Source organism: Heterodontus francisci, chromosome 37, assembly GCF_036365525.1.
Source record: "Heterodontus francisci isolate sHetFra1 chromosome 37, sHetFra1.hap1, whole genome shotgun sequence".
NCBI lineage: Eukaryota > Metazoa > Chordata > Chondrichthyes > Heterodontiformes > Heterodontidae > Heterodontus > Heterodontus francisci.
In genome coordinates this window covers 699,438-717,191 of record NC_090407.1, presented here as the reverse complement: position 1 = coordinate 717,191, position 17,754 = coordinate 699,438, and the positions used below count along the sequence as shown (strand labels likewise).

General features: G+C 45.6%; 1 protein-coding gene across 1 annotated transcript in view; it reads right to left on the bottom strand.

The window, feature by feature from the left end:
- Positions 1–17,754, bottom strand: part of vwa5b1 (von Willebrand factor A domain containing 5B1) — a 318,959-nt gene that overhangs the window by 87,318 nt on the left and 213,887 nt on the right. The gene's annotated exons all lie outside the window — the stretch shown is intronic.

The following is a 17,754-nucleotide window of genomic DNA, read 5'->3' as shown; positions in this document are numbered from 1 at the left end:
TGAATTTATTGGTAGCCTCTTTGATGCCTTGTCGGACAACTATGTGATCTGCAATTGCACCTACTGAATATAGGAGGGTGTTCACTTCAGATTTTATATGGAGTTGCGAAGCAATTCTAAACCTTAGCCAATTTTGAGTCTGATTGGGTCCCTCTTGATTCTGGAAACTCCCCGGCATTCCCAATTTTGTATCAATATTGCTTTCTTAATAGTCTTTTTAGGGTGTTCCCCTTTAAGAAATTCTGCTTGTTTGTTTCTTTTCAGGCTTGATTGCCTTAATGGAGGTTCAGAGCTGTTCTTGAGAGTTCCCTGCTGTTTTAATAGGCTTTTCTAGGGTTTTCCCCTTTCTTTCAGAAATGCAGTGTTTTTTTCAGGTTTGCTTGCCTTAATGGTGGTTTCCCTACTGTTTTCAGGGGTTTCCTGTGCTTCTCAGGGGTTCTCGTGCTTTTCGTGTGTTTCCCACTCTTTGCCCTTGCATTCAGCCAGAGTGAAGGATTGGGGTTCTCCCTGCATTTGTTTTTTACTTTCTGAGAACAATGCCTTTAGAAAAGTACCACAAGCTTTTCAAAGGCTTTTAACATGATCCTGACCATCGGTAGTGTGACTCACCCAATCACTGGATCCTACTTGCAAGCCACTGCTTCTGTTCAGTGGTGCAGCCTGTATTTCTGTGCTCTGACTCACCACAACTGCAGAGCTCTCCACAGACTCTTCTGCAGGTAAGTAGTTTTCTTACTGTACCGGGCTAGTATTTATCTTTAAACTTCTCTTGTTCCTTCCAAAGGTAAGGAGATCTTCAGATTCTCCTTGTCACTTTCAATGTAATTTACCATTGTTTTACCATTGCCACCATGTTGCAAGTTGTTGTACTAGTAGCATTGTAGAGAAAGTCTTAGACTCCAGTAAAGGTTAACCAACAACTCTTTACTATTTACAGTTACTATATACACTCTCCACAAGCCACCTGAGCTAGCATCCTTCGTGCTACTCTACCTTCTTCTTCCCAAGCCTATCTCGTGTGACTGTTACATCATCGCTCATACAGTGGGAGGGGTCTCTCTCACTGTCTTTGATATTAATCCTTTACATCCTTGCACTACTATAGAGTGTTGATGAAGTCTTGACAAAGTCTCCCAGAGGTTTAATGATGTCTCTCAAAAGCCCTCTTCAAACCTCCAGCAGCAAGTGAGCAGTGAAAGATGAGCATGGCATTAAGTAGCTTGAAATCCTCAGCAATGACTTGTTCACTCCTATCCAGCTGGTCGCTGTTAGGAGGTCATTAATTGAACCGTTAGCCACCAAAATGGCATACAGTTTCTTTAATGAGCACTATCAGGTAATTTAATTGTCAGAGCCTTAACGATCCTCTGGGTAGCTGTTGCTATTGAACACTTCAATTCTTCTACCAAGATGCCGCCTCTTGCTAACCGCGGGCTAAATCAGTGTTGCAGCTCAAGATCCCACCTTGGTTACCTTGGAGGCTCTTTAGCTCCTAAAGTATCTGGGGAAAATTGCCCCCATGACCTTTAGGCAGGACAGCAGGAAAATCCTAGCCCTAGGCAGTGCTGTACACACCATAAATGTTTTTCTTGATCGACCTACCTGGAAATATATTTGCATAGTGTAAGAAAAGGCCATCGAGTCAGCTGTTTTTCCAGGATGTGAGTGTCAGAGTTTCTCTCTTGGAGAAACCTGGCTGAATTTTAGTCAAGACTGTGATTCCGAACTTGAGTAGTGTATCCTATCGACTTCTGATCTTCTATTCATTGAAAGTGTTGGACTGTCACAAAATTAATAGATGGAATTGGCCTATTAGGTTCATTGTGACAGCTTATTCTCGGAGTTGATGGATAGCCTTAATATGCACATGGATATTGCTTGAATTAGAACTCATAACAGTTCAGCAACCTGCTAATAACATGGCATTTTAATAAATGCCAAAGTTTACCATGGAAGCATTTTAATTCTGCTTTTGTTCTTTTTTGTTTTGTTTTGGATATAATACATTGTCAATGTCCAATAAGAACATTATCAAATATGGCAGATGTAGAACAGAACAAACCAAACAGAAGCTTTTTTCCCCAATTCTAAAAGAATGCTTCTCAATTTATCAGGCCGACAGCTCAACTCAAAATTATTGGAAAGGTCTAATTATTATTTATGTTACTGATCATAGAAGACTCTTCATAATTGACATGGTTGGTCAGAGGCTAGCTTACTAATGACTTCATATGCCCCTTGCAACACACTCCTAAAAGAGTTGGTGGATATTTTGAAGACATATAAAATAGCAGATAAATAATTAATTGGTAGGCTGTATGCAGGATGAATCCATAACGCAAGACTCCACCAGATGCTACCCACTTTGTAAAATATCAAAACATGAAGCACTCAGTGGTAATGGCAAAGAAATGTTAGGAAATGTAGAGAAAGTTTCTTCCAAGTTTTTCCTTTATGCAGTTTTATAATTCATAATTAGTCGTTTGGTGGTACAGAACTTGAGTATTGCTGGAAATTGAGACATGATGTTGAAACTTTTCGTCTTGCACTCATCAGGACAATCCACAAGAATACTAATGTAAGGGAAAACAACGACTTTATACTGTATGAGAAGTGAGTGCTGATTGGTTGGCAAGTAAACTCTGGTAGAGGCGTTGCCATGGAGAATGCATCAGTTTACGGTGACTGACAGTTAACTGCTTTCTTTGAAATTTAAACCAGGCATCTTGGCTCTGATTGGTCAAGGCATTGCCCTGAGGAATGAACCAGCGAATGGCTGTCACTTATTTTGTTTAGCTGGAACAGGTGCAATTTTGCAAAGAACAGGGCCCTGTGTATTAATATTTGTAGCTTCCAGTATGCGCAAATGCGCCACACTGCGAGCCCTACTGACAATCTTAAATTGGTGGTCAGCATAATTCATAGCACACTTTTGCTAAGAATTACGCTGACAACCAATGTACGATTGTTAGACTATTAATTTACAATTCATAAAGTCACAGAATCATACAGCACAGAATGAGGCCACTTGGCTCTTCAGGCCTTTGCTGTCTCTTTGAAGGAGCTATCCAATTAGTCCCACTCCCCTGCTCTTTCCCCCACCCTGCAATTCTTTCTCCTTCAAGTATTTATCCAATTGCCTTTTGAAGGCTACTACTGAATCTGTGTCCACCAGCCTATCAGGCAGCACATCTCAAATCATAACCACTCGTTGCATATAAAAGTTTTTCCTCAAGTTGCCTCTGATTCTTCTGCCAATCATCTTAAATATGTGCCCTCTAGTTTTTGATCCTTCAGCCATTTCTTTATTTACTCTATCTCAACTCTTCATGATTTTAAACCCCTCTATCAAGTCTCCTCTCAGCCCTCTCTGCTCTCTGAAGAACAACCCCAGCTTCTCCAGTCTGTCCATTAAACTATAAGCCTTCATCTCTGGAAACATTCTCGTAAATCTTTTCTGTATCCTCCCTAAATCCTTCACATCCTTCCTAAAGAGTGATGCTCAGAATTGGACACAATACTGTAATTGGGGCCAAACTAGTATTTCATGTAGGTTTAACATAACTTTCTGGCTTTTGTGCTCTATGCCTCTATTCATAAAGCCTAGGATCTCATATACACTTTACTAACTGCTTTGTGTTATGCCCAGAAAAGACATATATTCCTAACCTTTAAGATACAAACTTTATTCAATGTGGACTCTTTGAAATTGTCTTTTCCTTTAAAAAAAAAGTGGACAATGTACTGCAAAGATGGCTGCCAAAGGTCAGATAACCTGGCCTGTGTATTCAAAAACTACCTCACTGTCTCATCCGGCATTGACTTAGGCACCGAAAACGACAACGGCAAACCAAGCCCAGTCGACCCTGCCAAGTCCTCCTTACTAACATCTAGGGGCTTGTGCCAAAGTTGGCAGAGCTGTCCCACACACTAGTCAAGCAGCAGTCTGAAATAGTCATACTAACCGAATCATACCTTACGGACAATGTCCCAGACACCACCATCACCATCCCTGGGTACGTCCCGTTCCACCGGCAGAACAGAGCCAGCCGAGGTGGCAGCACACTGGTATAGAGTTGGGAGGGAGTTGCCCTGGGAGTCCTCAACATCGACTCCAGATCCCATGAAGTCTCACGGCATCAGGTCAAATATGGGCAAGGTAATCCTGCTGATTACCACCTATCACCCCCCTCAGCTGATGAATCAGTACTCCTCCATGTTGAACACCACTTGGAAGAAGCACTGAGGATAGCAAAGGCACATAATTTACTCTGGGAGGAGGACTTCAATGACCATCACCAAGAGTGGCTCAGTAGCACCATTACTGTCTGAGCTGGCCGAGTCCTGAAGGACATCGTTGCAGCAGGTGGTGGGGGAACCAAGAGAGAAAAACATATTTGACCTCATTCTCACCAATCTGCCTGTCACAGATGCATCAGTCCATGACAATATTGGTAGGAGTGACCATAGCACAGTCCTTGTGGAGACGAAGTCCCGCCTTCACATTGAGGATACCATCCAGCGTGTTGTGTGGCACTGCCACTGTGCTAAATGGGATAGATTTTGAATAAATGTAAAATTGGGCATCCATGAGGCGCTGTGGGCCATCAGCAGCAACATAATTATATTCAACCACAATCTGCAACCTCATTACCTGGCATATCCCTAACTCTATCATTATCATCAAGCCAAGGGACCAACCCTGGTTCAATGTAGAGTAGGGGAGCATTATACAGCAACACCAGACATACCTCAATACAAGGTATCAACCTGAGAGCGGGAAACAGTGAGAGCTGGAGCATAAAGAGACTGGGAGAGAGAGAGAGTTCACTCAGACAGCGGGAAACAGCGAGAGCGGAGCCGGAGTATAAAGAGACCGGGAGAGAGAGAGAGTTCACGCAGATAGCGGGAAACAGCAAAAGTGAAGCTGGAGTATAAAGAGACCGGGAGAGAGAGAGAGTTCACTCAGACAGCGGGAAACAGCGAGAGCGCAGCTGGAGTATAAAGAGACCGGGAGAGAGAGAGAGAGTTCACTCAGACAGCGGGAAACAGCGAGAGTGGAGCCGGAGTATAAAGAGACTGGGAGAGAGAGGGAGAAAGTTCACTCAGACAGCGGAAAAGAGCGAAATCGGAGCCAGAGTATAAAGAGACCGGGAGAGAGAGAGAGTTCACTCAGAAAGCGGGAAACAGCGAGAGCAGAGCCGGAGTATAAAGAGACCGGGAGAGAGAGAGAGAGTTCACTCAGACAGCGGAAAAGAGCGAAATCGGAGCCAGAGTATAAAGAGACCGGGAGAGAGAGAGAGTTCACTCAGACAGCGGGAAACAGCGAGAGCAGAGCCGGAGTATAAAGAGACCGGGAGAGAGAGAGAGAGTTCACTCAGACAGCGGGAAAGAGCGAGAGCGGAGCCGGAGTATAAAGAGACCGGGAGAGAGGGAGAGAGTTCACTCAGACAGCGGGAAAGAGCGAGAGCGGAGCCAGAGTATAAAGAGACCGGGAGAGAGAGAGAGTTCACTCAGACAACGGGAAAGAGCGAGAGCGGAGCCGGAGTATAAAGAGACCGGGAGAGAGAGAGAAAGTTCACTCAGACAGTGGGAAAGAGCGAGAGCGGAGCCGGAGTATAAAGAGACCGGGAGAGAGAGAGAGTTCACTCAGACAACGGGAAAGAGCGAGAGCGGAGCCGGAGTATAAAGAGACCGGGAGAGAGAGAGAGTTCACTCAGACAGCGGGAAAGAGCGAGAGCGGAGCCGGAGTATAAAGAGACCGGGAGAGAGAGAGAGAGTTCACTCAGACAGCGGGAAAGAGCGAGAGCGGAGCCGGAGTATAAAGAGACCGGGAGAGAGAGAGAAAGTTCACTCAGACAGTGGGAAAGAGCGAGAGCGGAGCCGGAGTATAAAGAGACCGGGAGAGAGAGAGAGAGTTCACTCAGACAGCGAGAAAGAGCGAAATCGGAGCCAGAGTATAAAGAGACTGGGAGAGAGAGAGAGTTCACTCAGACAGCGGGAAAGAGCGAGAGCGGAGCCGGAGTATAAAGAGAGAGGGAGAGAGAGAGAGAGTTCACTCAGACAGCGGGAAAGAGCGAGAACGGAGCCGGAGTATAAAGAGACCGGGAGAGAGAGAGAGTTCACTCAGACAGCGGGAAAGAGCGAAATCGGAGCCAGAGTATAAAGAGACCGGGAGAGAGAGAGAGTTCACTCAGACAGCGGGAAAGAGCGAAATCGGAGCCAGAGTATAAAGAGACCGGGAGAGAGAGAGAGTTCACTCAGACAGCGGGAAACAGCGAGAGCGGAGCCGGAGTATAAAGAGACCGGGAGAGAGAGAGAGTTCACTCAGACAGCGGGAAACAGCGAGAGCGGGAAAGAGCGGGATTTCACTCAGACAGCGCCGGAGGTTTGAAAAATAATCAATAGTGACATCACAGGAAAGCTGCAAGGTGATTGGTTGGTGAGTAACAGCTGTTAGGGAATAACTCTAAATAGCTGGGATCATAACTAAAGTATAGAAAGGTCTTCAGTTCTTTTTAATATAGTAGGTCGTGTTTTTTTGGAGGGAAATCAAGGTACCTGGTGTAAATCTAATTTTTGGGTAAGTTAAGGGGGTTAAAACAGAGTGAAAAAAAGACAAAGCCTGACATCACAGAAAAACCCGAAGTTCATTGGTTGGTAAGTAACTGCTAGAATTACCTATTCTAAGTTGATTTCAGATTAAAGGTGAACAGGAGAAATATTTTACAGATTAAAAACTAAAGACCAGTCGGAAATTTAAAAAACGAATTAAAATCAAATTAAATAAAATAGAGATGCGGGGCCAGGCGATGTGTTGTACCTGCATGATGTAGGAGCTGGTGGACCCCATTGTGGTGCCTAGTGACCACGTCTGTAGCAAGTGTTGGCTGCTCGAAGAACTCCGGCTCAGAGTTGATGAGCTGGAGTCTGAGCTTTGGACACTGCAACACATTAGGAAGGGGGAGAGTTACCTGGACACTGTGTTTCAGGAGGCAGTCACACCCCTTCGATTAACTACCTTGAATTCAGCCAGTGGTCAAGGACAGGAGGGTGTGACTATGAATGAGGCAGGTAGAGGGATCCAGGAGGTAGTACTGCAGGAGCCTCAGCCCTTGTCCTTGTCCAACAGTTTCGCGATTCTTGCTCCCTGTGTGGACGAGAGCAGGGACTGTAGGGAGGATGAACAAACTGACCACAGCACCGTGGTACAGGGAGCCATTCAAGTGGGGGGAGAAAAGAGAAACGTAATCGGGGATAGTATCGTTAGGGGCATAGACACTGTTCTGTGGCCAGGATCGAGAGTCCCGAAGTCTCTGTTGCCTACCTGGTGCCACGGTTCAGGATATCTCATCTGGGCTGCAGAGGAACTTGAAGTGGGAGGGGAAAGATCCAGTTGTCGTGGTCCACGTAGGTACCAACGATATAGGTAGAACGAGGTTAGAGGTTCTGCTGAGGGAATATGAGCAGCTAGAGGCTAAATTAAAAAGCAGAACCAAAAAGGTAATAATCTCCGGATTACTATCTGAGCCACGAGCAAATTGGCAAAGGGTCAATAAGATTAAAGAGGTAAATGCGTGACTCAAAGATTGGTGTGGCAGAAATGGGTTCAAATTCGTGGGACATTGGCACCAGTACTGGGGAAGGAGGGAGCTGTTCCGATGGGACGGGCTCCACCTGAATCATGCTGGGACCAGAGTCCTGGTGAATCGCATAACTAGGGCTGTGGATAGGGCTTGAAACTAAATAGTGGGGGTGGGGCGGGGGGGGGGGGGTAGGAGGGTTCAGTTGCATGGAAAAACAGGAAGTTAAAGGAGAAGGTAGGAGTGCAGGTTAGTGGTGAGGCTGATTGTTACCAAACTGCAAGAAGTATACTGGTTAAACCAGAAGAGAGAAATAATAAACAGGTGAATAAAGCATCAGTGCTGAGGGACAGGTTAGGGGGTATAGCCCAAATAAGAGTTCTATATACAAATGCACGGAGTGTAAGGAATAAACTAGATGAGGTGATTTCAACTTCCCTAATATTGACTGGGACTGCCTTAGTGCTAAGGGATCAGATGGGGAAGAATTTGTTAAGTGTGTCCAGGATAGTTTTCTGAAGCAGTTTGTGGATGGCCCTACTAGAAAAGGGGCTACACTCGACCTCCTCTTAGGAAATGAGGCTGGGCAGGTGGTTGATGTGTCAGTGGGGGAGCACTTTGGGACCAGTGACCAAAACCCTATTAGCTTCAAGATCGTTATGGAAAAGGATAGGACTGGTCCTCAGGTTGAAGTAAGGGTAGCTAGGGAGAGAGTAAGTCCCTTTAAGGATCAGTGTGGTAATCTATGTGTGGAGCCACGGGAAATGGGCGAGGTCTTTAATGAATATTTCTCGTCCGTATTTATCGTGGAGAAGGTCATGGAAGCTAGTGAGTTCAAGGGAGGGAACAGCGATATCCTGGAGCATATCAACATTACAAAGGAGGAGGTGTTGGAGGTTTTGAAGCGCATTAAGGTGGATAAATCCCCAGGGCCTGACCAGGTGTATCCTAGGATGCTATGGGAAGCAAGGGAGGAGATTGCTGGGGCCCTGGCAGAGATTTCTGTATCATCGTTAGCTACAGGTGAGGTACTAGAAGACTGGAGGATAGCTAATGTTGTGCCTTTATTTAAGGAGGACAGCAGGGATAAGCCAGGGAACTACAGGCCGGTGAGCCTTACATCAGTGGTGGGAAAATTATTGGAAGGGATTCTGGGAGACACGATTTATATGCATTTGGAAAAGCAAGGTCTGATTAGGGATAGTCAGCATGGCTTTGTGCATGGGAAATCACGTCTCACAAATTTGATTGAGTTTTTTGAGGAGGTGACCAAGAGGATTGACGAGGGCAGGGCGGTGGACGTTGTCTACATGGATTTTAGCAAGGCTTTTGACAAGGTCCCACATGGTAGGCTGGTCCAGAAGGTTCGAACACATGGGATCCAGGGTGAGCTAGCCAATTGGATACAAAATTGGCTTGGTGATAGGAGGCAGAGGGTGGTAGTGGAGGGTTGTTTTTCAGATTCGAGGCCGGTGACCAGTGGTGTGCCGCAGGGATCGGTGCTGGGCCCTCTGTTATTTGTCATGTTCAGTTCAGAGATACAGCACTGAAACATGCCTTTCGGCCCACCGAGTCTGTGCCGACCATCAACCACCCATTTATACTAATCCCATATTCCTACCACATCCCCACCTGTCCCTATATTTCCCTACCACCTACCTATATTAGGGGCAATTTATAATAGCCAATTTACCTATCAACCTGCAAGTCTTTGGCATGTGGCAGGAAACCGGAGCACCCGGAGAAAACCCACGCAGACAAAGGGAGAACTTGCAAACTCCACACAGGCAGTACCCAAAATTGAACCTGGGTCGCTGGAGCTGTGAGGCTGCAGTGCTAACTACTGCGCCACTGTGCCACCCACATATATATTAATGACTTGGATGTGAATGTAAGGGGCATGATTAGTAAGTTTGCAGATGACACCAAAATTGGTGGTATAGTGGACAGTGAAGAAGGTTGTCTAAGGTTACAACAGGATCTCGATCAACTGGGAAAGTGGGCAAGGGATTGGCAAATGGAATTTAACGCAGACAAGTGTGAAGTGATGCATTTTGGCAAGTTAAACCAAGGCAGGACATATACAGTGAATGGCAGGGCCCTGGGGAGTGCTGTTGAACAGAGAGACCTTGGGGTGCAAGTACATAGTTCCCTGAAAGTGGCAACACTGGTAGACAGGGTGGTGAAGAAGGCATATGGCATGCTTGCCTTCATCGGCCGAGGCATTGAGTACAAGAGTTGGGACGTCATGTTACAGTTGTACATAACGTTGGTTTGGCCGCATTTGGAGTACTGTGTGCAGTTCTGGTCGCCGCACTACAGGAAAGATGTGATTAAGCTCGAGAGGGTGCAGAAAAGATTCACAAGGATGTTGCCTGGTTTGGAGGGCTTGAGTTATAAAGAGAGATTGGATAGGCTGGGTCTGTTTTCCCTGGAGTGAAGGAGGCTGAGAGGGGACATGATAGAGATATATAAAATTATGAGAGGCATAGATAGGGTAGATAGCCAGAGTCTGTTTCCCATGGTAGGGGTGACTAAAACTATAGGGCATAGATTTAAAGTGAGAGGGAGGAGGTTTAAAGGGGATCAAAGGGGTAAATTTTTCACACAAGAATAGTGGGTATTTGGAATGAGCTGCCAGAGGAGGTGGTGGAGGCAGGAACAGTAACTTGAATGAGAAAGGCATAGAGGGATATGGAATTAATGTAGGCAGGTGGGATTAGTATAGACAGGCATTATGGTCGGCATGGACGCGGTGGGCTGAAGGGCCTGTTTCTATGCTGTACGACTCTATGAACTGCAGGCGCAAATTCAAATGGAAGATGATGATGTGGTGACCATTGCGGAGACGTGGCTGCAGGAACTAAATATACCTGGTTATAAAGTTTACAGGAGGGACAGGGAAAATGGCAGAGGGGGTGGAGCAGCCTTACTGATTAGAAATAATATCACCTCATCGGTGAGGGAGGATATAACGAGGGGAAAGCATCCAGTGGAGACCTTATGGGTGGAATTGAGGAACAGAAATATATAAAACTGTAATAGGTTGTGTATAGACCCCCTGGTAGCAGTTTTGAGGTGTTAGATTGTATAAATGCACAAATTAGGCAAGTGTGTAACAAAGGCAGAGAACAAAGAACATTACAGCACAGGAACAGGCCATTCGGCCCTCCAAGCCTGCGCCGATCTTGATGCCTGCCTAAACTATCACCTTGTGCACTTCCGGGGCCCATATCCCTCTATTCCCATCCTATTCATGTATTTGTCAAGATGTCTCTTAAACGTGGCTATTGTATCTGCTTCCACCACCTACCCGAGCAGCAAGTTCCAGGCACTCACCACCCTCTGTGTAAAAAAACTTGCCTCGCACATCCCCTCTAAACTTTGCCCCTCTCACCTTAAACCTATGTCCCCTAGTAACTGACTCTTCCACCCTGGGAAAAAGCTTCTGACTATCCACTCTGTCCATGCCGCTCATAACTTTGTAAACCTCTATCATGTCGCCCCTCCACCTCCGTCGTTCCAGTGAAAACAATCTGAGTTTTTCCAACCTCTCCTCATAGCTAATGCCCTCCACACCAGGCAACATCCTGGTAAACCTCTTCTGTACCCTCTCCAAAGCCTCCACGTCCTCCTGGTAGTGTGGCGACCAGAATTGCACGCAATATTCTAAGTGTGGCCTAATTAAAGTTCTGTACAGCTGCAACATGACTTGCCAATTTTTATACTCTATGCCCCGACTGATGAAGGCAAGCATGCCATATGCCTTCTTGACTACCTTATCCACCTGCGTTGCCACTTTCAGTGACCTGTGGACATGTACGCCCAGATCGCTCTGCCTATCAATACTCCTTAGGGTTCTGCCATTTACTGTATACTTCCCACCTGCATTAGACCTTTCAAGATGCATTACCTCACATTTGTCCGGATTAAATTCCATCTGCCCAAGTCTCCAACCGATCTATATCCTGCTGTATCCTCTGACAATCCTCATCATTATCCGCAACTCCACCAACCTTTGTGTCGTCCGCAAACTTAATAATCAGACCAGCTACATTTTCCTCCAAATCATTTATATATATTACAAACAGCAAAGGTCCCAGCACTGATCCCTGCGGAACACCACTAGTCACATTCCTCCATTCAGAAAAACACCCATCCACTGATACCCTCTGTCTTCTATGACCGAGCCAGTTCTGTATCCATCTTGCCAGCTCACCTCTGATCCCGTGTGACTTCACCTTTTGTACCAGTCCGCTATGCGGGACCTTGTCAAAGGCTTTACTAAAGTCCATATAGATAACATCCACTGCCCTTCCTTCATCAATCATCTTCGTCACTTCCTCAGACACGACCTCCCCTTCACTGTGGGGCGGCGCAGTGGTTAGCACCGCAGCCTCACAGCTCCAGCAACCCGGGTTCAATTCTGGGCACTGCCTGTGTGGAGTTTGAAAGTTCTCCCTGTGTCTGCGTGGGTTTCCTCCGGGTGCTCCGGTTTCCTCCCACATGCCAAAGACTTGCAGGTTGATAGGTAAATTGGCCATTATAAATTGCCTTTAGTGTAGGTAGGTGGTCGGGAAATATAGGGACAGGTGGGGATGTGGTAGGAATATGGAATTAGTGTAGGATTAGTATAAATGGGTGGTTGATGGTCGGCACAGACTCGGTGGGCCGAAGGGCCTGTTTCAGTGCTGTATCTCTAAATAAAAATTTAAAAAACCATGCTGTCTCTCACTAATAAGTTTGTTTGTTTCCAAATGGGAGTAAATCCTGTCCCGAATAATCCTCTCTAATAGTTTCCCTACCACTGACGTAAGGCTCACTGGCCTATAATTTCCTGGATTATCGTTGCCACCCTTCTTAAACAAAGGAACAACATTGGCTATTCTCCAGTCCTCTGGGACCTCACCTGTAGCCAATGAGGATGCAAAGATTTCTGTCAAGGCCCCAGCAATTTCCTCCCTTGCCTCCCTCAGTATTCTAGGGTAGATTCCATCAGGCCCTGGGGACTTATCTACCTTAATGCTTTGCAAGACACCCAACACCTCCTCCTTTTGATAATGAGGTGACTGAGACTATCTACACTCCCTTCCTTAGGCTCATCATCCACCAAGTCCTTCTCTTTGGTGAATACTGATGCAAAGTACTCATTTAGCACCTCGCCCATTTCCTCTGGCTCCACACATAGATTCCCATCTCTGTCCTTGAGTGGGCCAACCCTTAGACAGGGGAATGTCTATGGATGTTATTTATATGGACTTCCAGAAGGCATTTGATAAAGTCCCACATAAGAGATTGTTAACTAAGGTAGAAGCCCATGGAGTTGAGGGCAAATTATTGACATGGTTAGGAAGTTGGTTGAGTGGTAGGTGACAGAGAGTGGGGATGATGGGTAAGTACTCCGATTGGCAGGATGTGACTAGTGGTGTCCCGCAGGGATCTGTGCTGGGGCCTCAATTATTCACATTATTCATTAACGACTTGGATGATAGCATAGTAAGTTATATATCCAAATTTGCTGATGATACAAAGTTAGGCGGCATTGTAGACAGTCTAGATGGTAGCATAAAATTGCAAAGAGATATTGACAGACTAGGTGAGTGGGCAAAACTGTGGTAGATGGATTTCAATGCAGGCAAGTGTGAGATTTTCCATTTTGGACCGAAAAAGGATAGAGCAGGGTACTTTCTAAATGGGAAGAGGTTAAGTACAGTGGATGTCCAAAGAGACTTGGGAGGTTCAGGTGCATAGATTTTTAAAATGCCACGAGAAAGTGCAGAAAATAATCAAAAAGGCTAATGGAATGCTAGCCTTTATATCTAGAGGATTGGAGTATAAAGACACAGAGGTTATGCTGCAGCTGTACAAAACCCTGGTTAGACCCCACTTGGAGTACTGTGAGCAGTTCTGGGCACCACACCTTAGGAAGGATATATTGGCTTTGGAGGGAGTGCAACGTAGGTTTACAAGAATGATACCTGGACTACAGGGGTTAAGTTACGAGGAGAGATTACACAAATTAGGCCTGTTTTTGCTAGAATTTAGAAGGTTAAGGGGTGATCTGATCGAAGTCTTCAAGATATTAACAGGAAAAGACAGGCTAGATAAAGATAAACTATTTCCACTGGTTGGAGATTCTAAAACTAGGGGGCATAGTCTAAAAATTAGGACCAGACTGTTCAGGAGAGATGTTAGGAAGCACTTCTTCACGCAAAGGGTGGTAGAGGTTTGGAACTCTCTCCCACAAACAGCAGTTGAAGCCAGAACAGTTGTTAATTTTAAATCTGAGATAGATTGATTTTTGTGAAGCAAAGATATTAAGGGATATGGGCCAAAGGCAGGTATATGGAGTTAGGCCGCGGATCAGCCATGATCTCATTGAATGGTGGGACAGGCTCGAGGGGCTGAATGGCCTACTCCAGTTTCTATCTTCCTATGTTCCTATGGTGAAGCTACAACCCAGGACTACTTGCATGCCAAATAATGGAAGCAGCATGTGATATGCAGAGCTACGCAATCCCACAACTAAGGGATCAGATCTAAGCTCTGCAGTCCTGCCACATCCAGTCATGAATGGTGGTGGACAATTATGCAACTAACTGGAGGAGGTGACTCCACAAATTTCCCCATCCTCAATGATGGGGGAGTCCAGCACATCAGTGAAAATGTAAGGCTGAAGCATTTGCAACAATCTTCAGCCAGAAGTACTGAGTGGATGATCCATCTCTGCCTCCTCCTACAGGCCCCAGCATCACAGGTGCCAGACGTCATCCAATTCGATTCACTCCACGTGATGTCAAGAAACAACTGAAGGCACTGGATCCTGAAAAGGCTATGGGCCCTGACAATATTCCGGCAATAGTACTGAAAACCTGTGCTCCAGAACTTGCGGCACCCCTAGCCAAGCTGTTCCAGTGCAGCTACAACACTGGCATCTACCCGGCAATATGGAAGATTGCCCAGGTATGTCCTGTACACAAAAAGCAGGACAAATCCAACCTGGCCAATTACCACCTCATCAGTCTACTCTCGATCGTCAGTAAAGGTGATGGAAGGTATCGTCAACAGTGCTATCAAGTGGCACTTGCTTAGCAATAAGCTTCTCACTGACGCTCAGTTTGGGTTCCGCCAGGGCCACTCAGTTCCTGATCTCATTACAGCCTTGGTTCAAACATGGACAAAAGAGCTGAACTCAAGAGGTGGTGAGAGTGACTGCCCTTGACATCAAGGCAGCATTTGACAGAGTATGACATCAAGGAGCCCTAGCAAAACTGGAGTCAATGGGAATCAGGGAGAAAACTCTCTGCTGGTTCGAGTCATACCTAGTGCAAAGGAAGATGGCTGTGGTTGTTGGAGGTCAATCATCTGAGCTCCAGGACATCACTGCAGGCGTTCCTCAGGGTAGTGTCCTAGGCCCAACCATCTTCAGCTGCTTCATCAATGATCTTCCTTCAATCATAAGGTCAGAAGTAGGGATGTTCGCTGATCATTGCACAATGTTCAGCACCATCCGTGACTCCTCAAATACTGAAGCAGTCTGTGTAGAAATGCAGCAAGACCTGGATAATATCCAGGCTTGGGCTGATAAGTGGCAAGTAACATTTGTGCCACACAAGTGCCAGGCAATGACCATCTCCAACAAGAGAGAATCTAACCATCGCCCCTTGACATTCAATGGCATTACCATTGCTGAATCCTCCACTATCAACATCCTCGGGGCTACAATTGACCAGAAACGGAACTGGATTTGCCATATAAATACTGTGGCTACAAGAGCAGGTCAGAGGCTAGGAATCCTGCAGCGAGTAACTCACCTCCTGACTCCCCAAAGCCTGTCCACCATCTACAAGGTACAAGTCAGGAGTGTGATGGAATACTCTCCACTTGCCTGGATGGGTGCAGCTCCAATAACACTCAAGAAGCTCGACGCCATCCAGGACAAAGCAGCCCGCTTGATTGGCACACCATCTACAAACATTCACTCCCTCCACCACCGACACACAGTGGCAGCAGTGTGTACCATCTACAAGATACACTGCAGCAAAGCACCAAGGCTCCTTCGACAGCACCTTCCAAACCCGCGACCTCTACCACCTCGAAGGACAAGAGCAGCAGATGCATGGGAACATCACCACCTGCAAGTTCCCATCCAAATCACACACCATTCTGACTTGGAACTATATTGCCGTTCCTTCACTGTCGCTGGGTCAAAATCCTGGAACTCCCTTCCGAACAGCACTGTGGGTGTACCTACCTCACATGGACTGTAGCAGTTCAAGAAGGCAGCTCACCACCACCTTCTCAAGGGCAATTAGGGATGGGCAATAAATGCTGGCATAGCCAGTGACGCCCACATCCCAATAATGAATTTAAAAAAAAATTCTGACTTGGAACTATATCGCCTTTTCTTCACTGTTGCTGGGTCAAACTCCTGGAACTCCCTTCCTAACAGCACTGTGGGTATACCTACCCCACATGGACTGCAGTGGTTCAAGGAGGTGGCTCACTACCACCTTCTCAAGGGCAATTCAGGATGGGCAATAAATGCTGTCCTAGCTAGAGACACTCACATCCCATGAATGAAAAAAATGACAAAAGGATTCATTCCAGACTAAGAGTTGTTAACTACACCCATGCTGAAACCATCAGGAATGGAATTGTTTTCTTCTGAGACAAAGAAGGTGTGAAGTCGCCACATCATAACAGAATGGTACCCATCCAGACATCAACAGATAACCATGGAGGCCACATCTTGGTCCTTTGTGTGGTCACACCAGGGGAGAAGGCCATGTGTCAATTAACATAAATGCTAATGTGATGGATTTTGACCTTTATCGGTAGCCCTCTGGAGAGAGGAGACACCACAATAACATCACAGAAAGCTGTCTAGCCATGGGCTATGGAAGGATCCAGCCAGGCAAGACTAAGCCCTGCTGCTAATTCTACACTTAGACTTGCTGTAGCAGAGAACTGAAAGTGAACACCAGTCTGAGGTCTTAACCACCAGAAATCTACAACACTTCAACACATTTAAGACTACAAACACCCAAACCTGCATCTTTAAAAGAGACTGTCCTTCTGAGAAGATTCAACAGGTTTACCATAAACCATGAACAACTACCTCGCTTTAAACCACTTAGTCTTTTCCTCTCTATCTTTTCTTGTGTGTGCATATGTGAATGAATGTGTGAATGAGTGAGGTTGCGACCATTTTGGGAATATTGTTTAATAAATAGTTACTTTTTTTAACCTACAAGAAAACCTGTCATTTGTCGGTTTACTTGACCCTAAAAATACTCAGGGGCTAACTCATCATTTTAAACAAAACACAATTGTGGTCAGCTGGGAGGTGAACAGTGGGAACCACCCACACTCCTTCACATCTGTCCACAACATTTGTTAACCTGTCCTGCCACCTTCAAAGATTTGTGCACAGACACCCCCAGGTCTCTCTTCTTGCACCCCCTTTAAAATTGGACTATTTAGCTTGTATTGTCTCTTCTCATTCTTCCTACTAAAAAGTATCACCTTATACTTTTCTACGTTGAATTTTATCTGTTATGTGTCAATCCATTCCACCAGCCTGTCTATGTCCTCTTGAAATCTATTCCTCATTATTTACTATACTTCCAAGTTTTGTGCCATCTGCAAATTTCAAAATTGTGCCCTGTACTCCCAAATCCCAAGTCATTAATGTATATTAAAAAAGCAGTGGTCTTGGTACTGAACCTTTCGAAACTCCACTACATACCTCCCTCCAGTTTGACAAACAGCCATCACCCCAACCTAAAAAGCCAAATACTGCAGATGCTGGAAAGCTGAAATAAGAACAGAAAATGCTGGAAATACACAGCAGGTCAGGCAGCATCTGTGGAGAAACAGTCAACATTTCAGTTCTGCCGAGACGTCATTGACCTGCAACATTAACTCTGCAATTGAGGTACAAAATGATGTTCGAGAACATCAAACTTCAACATTTTTGGCACTTCTTGGGCTATGTTTCACTTTTGTTCTACGAGGTATTTAGAAGTCTAGAAAGGATTCATGAACCATTGTCACAATGCCCCAAAAGCCAGACATGTATTAATTATCGTTTTCAAACAAAGCAGGTACACACGATAGGGGAAGAAGAGAAAATATTATAAAGAAAGAAAAATTTATATCAGTGAGC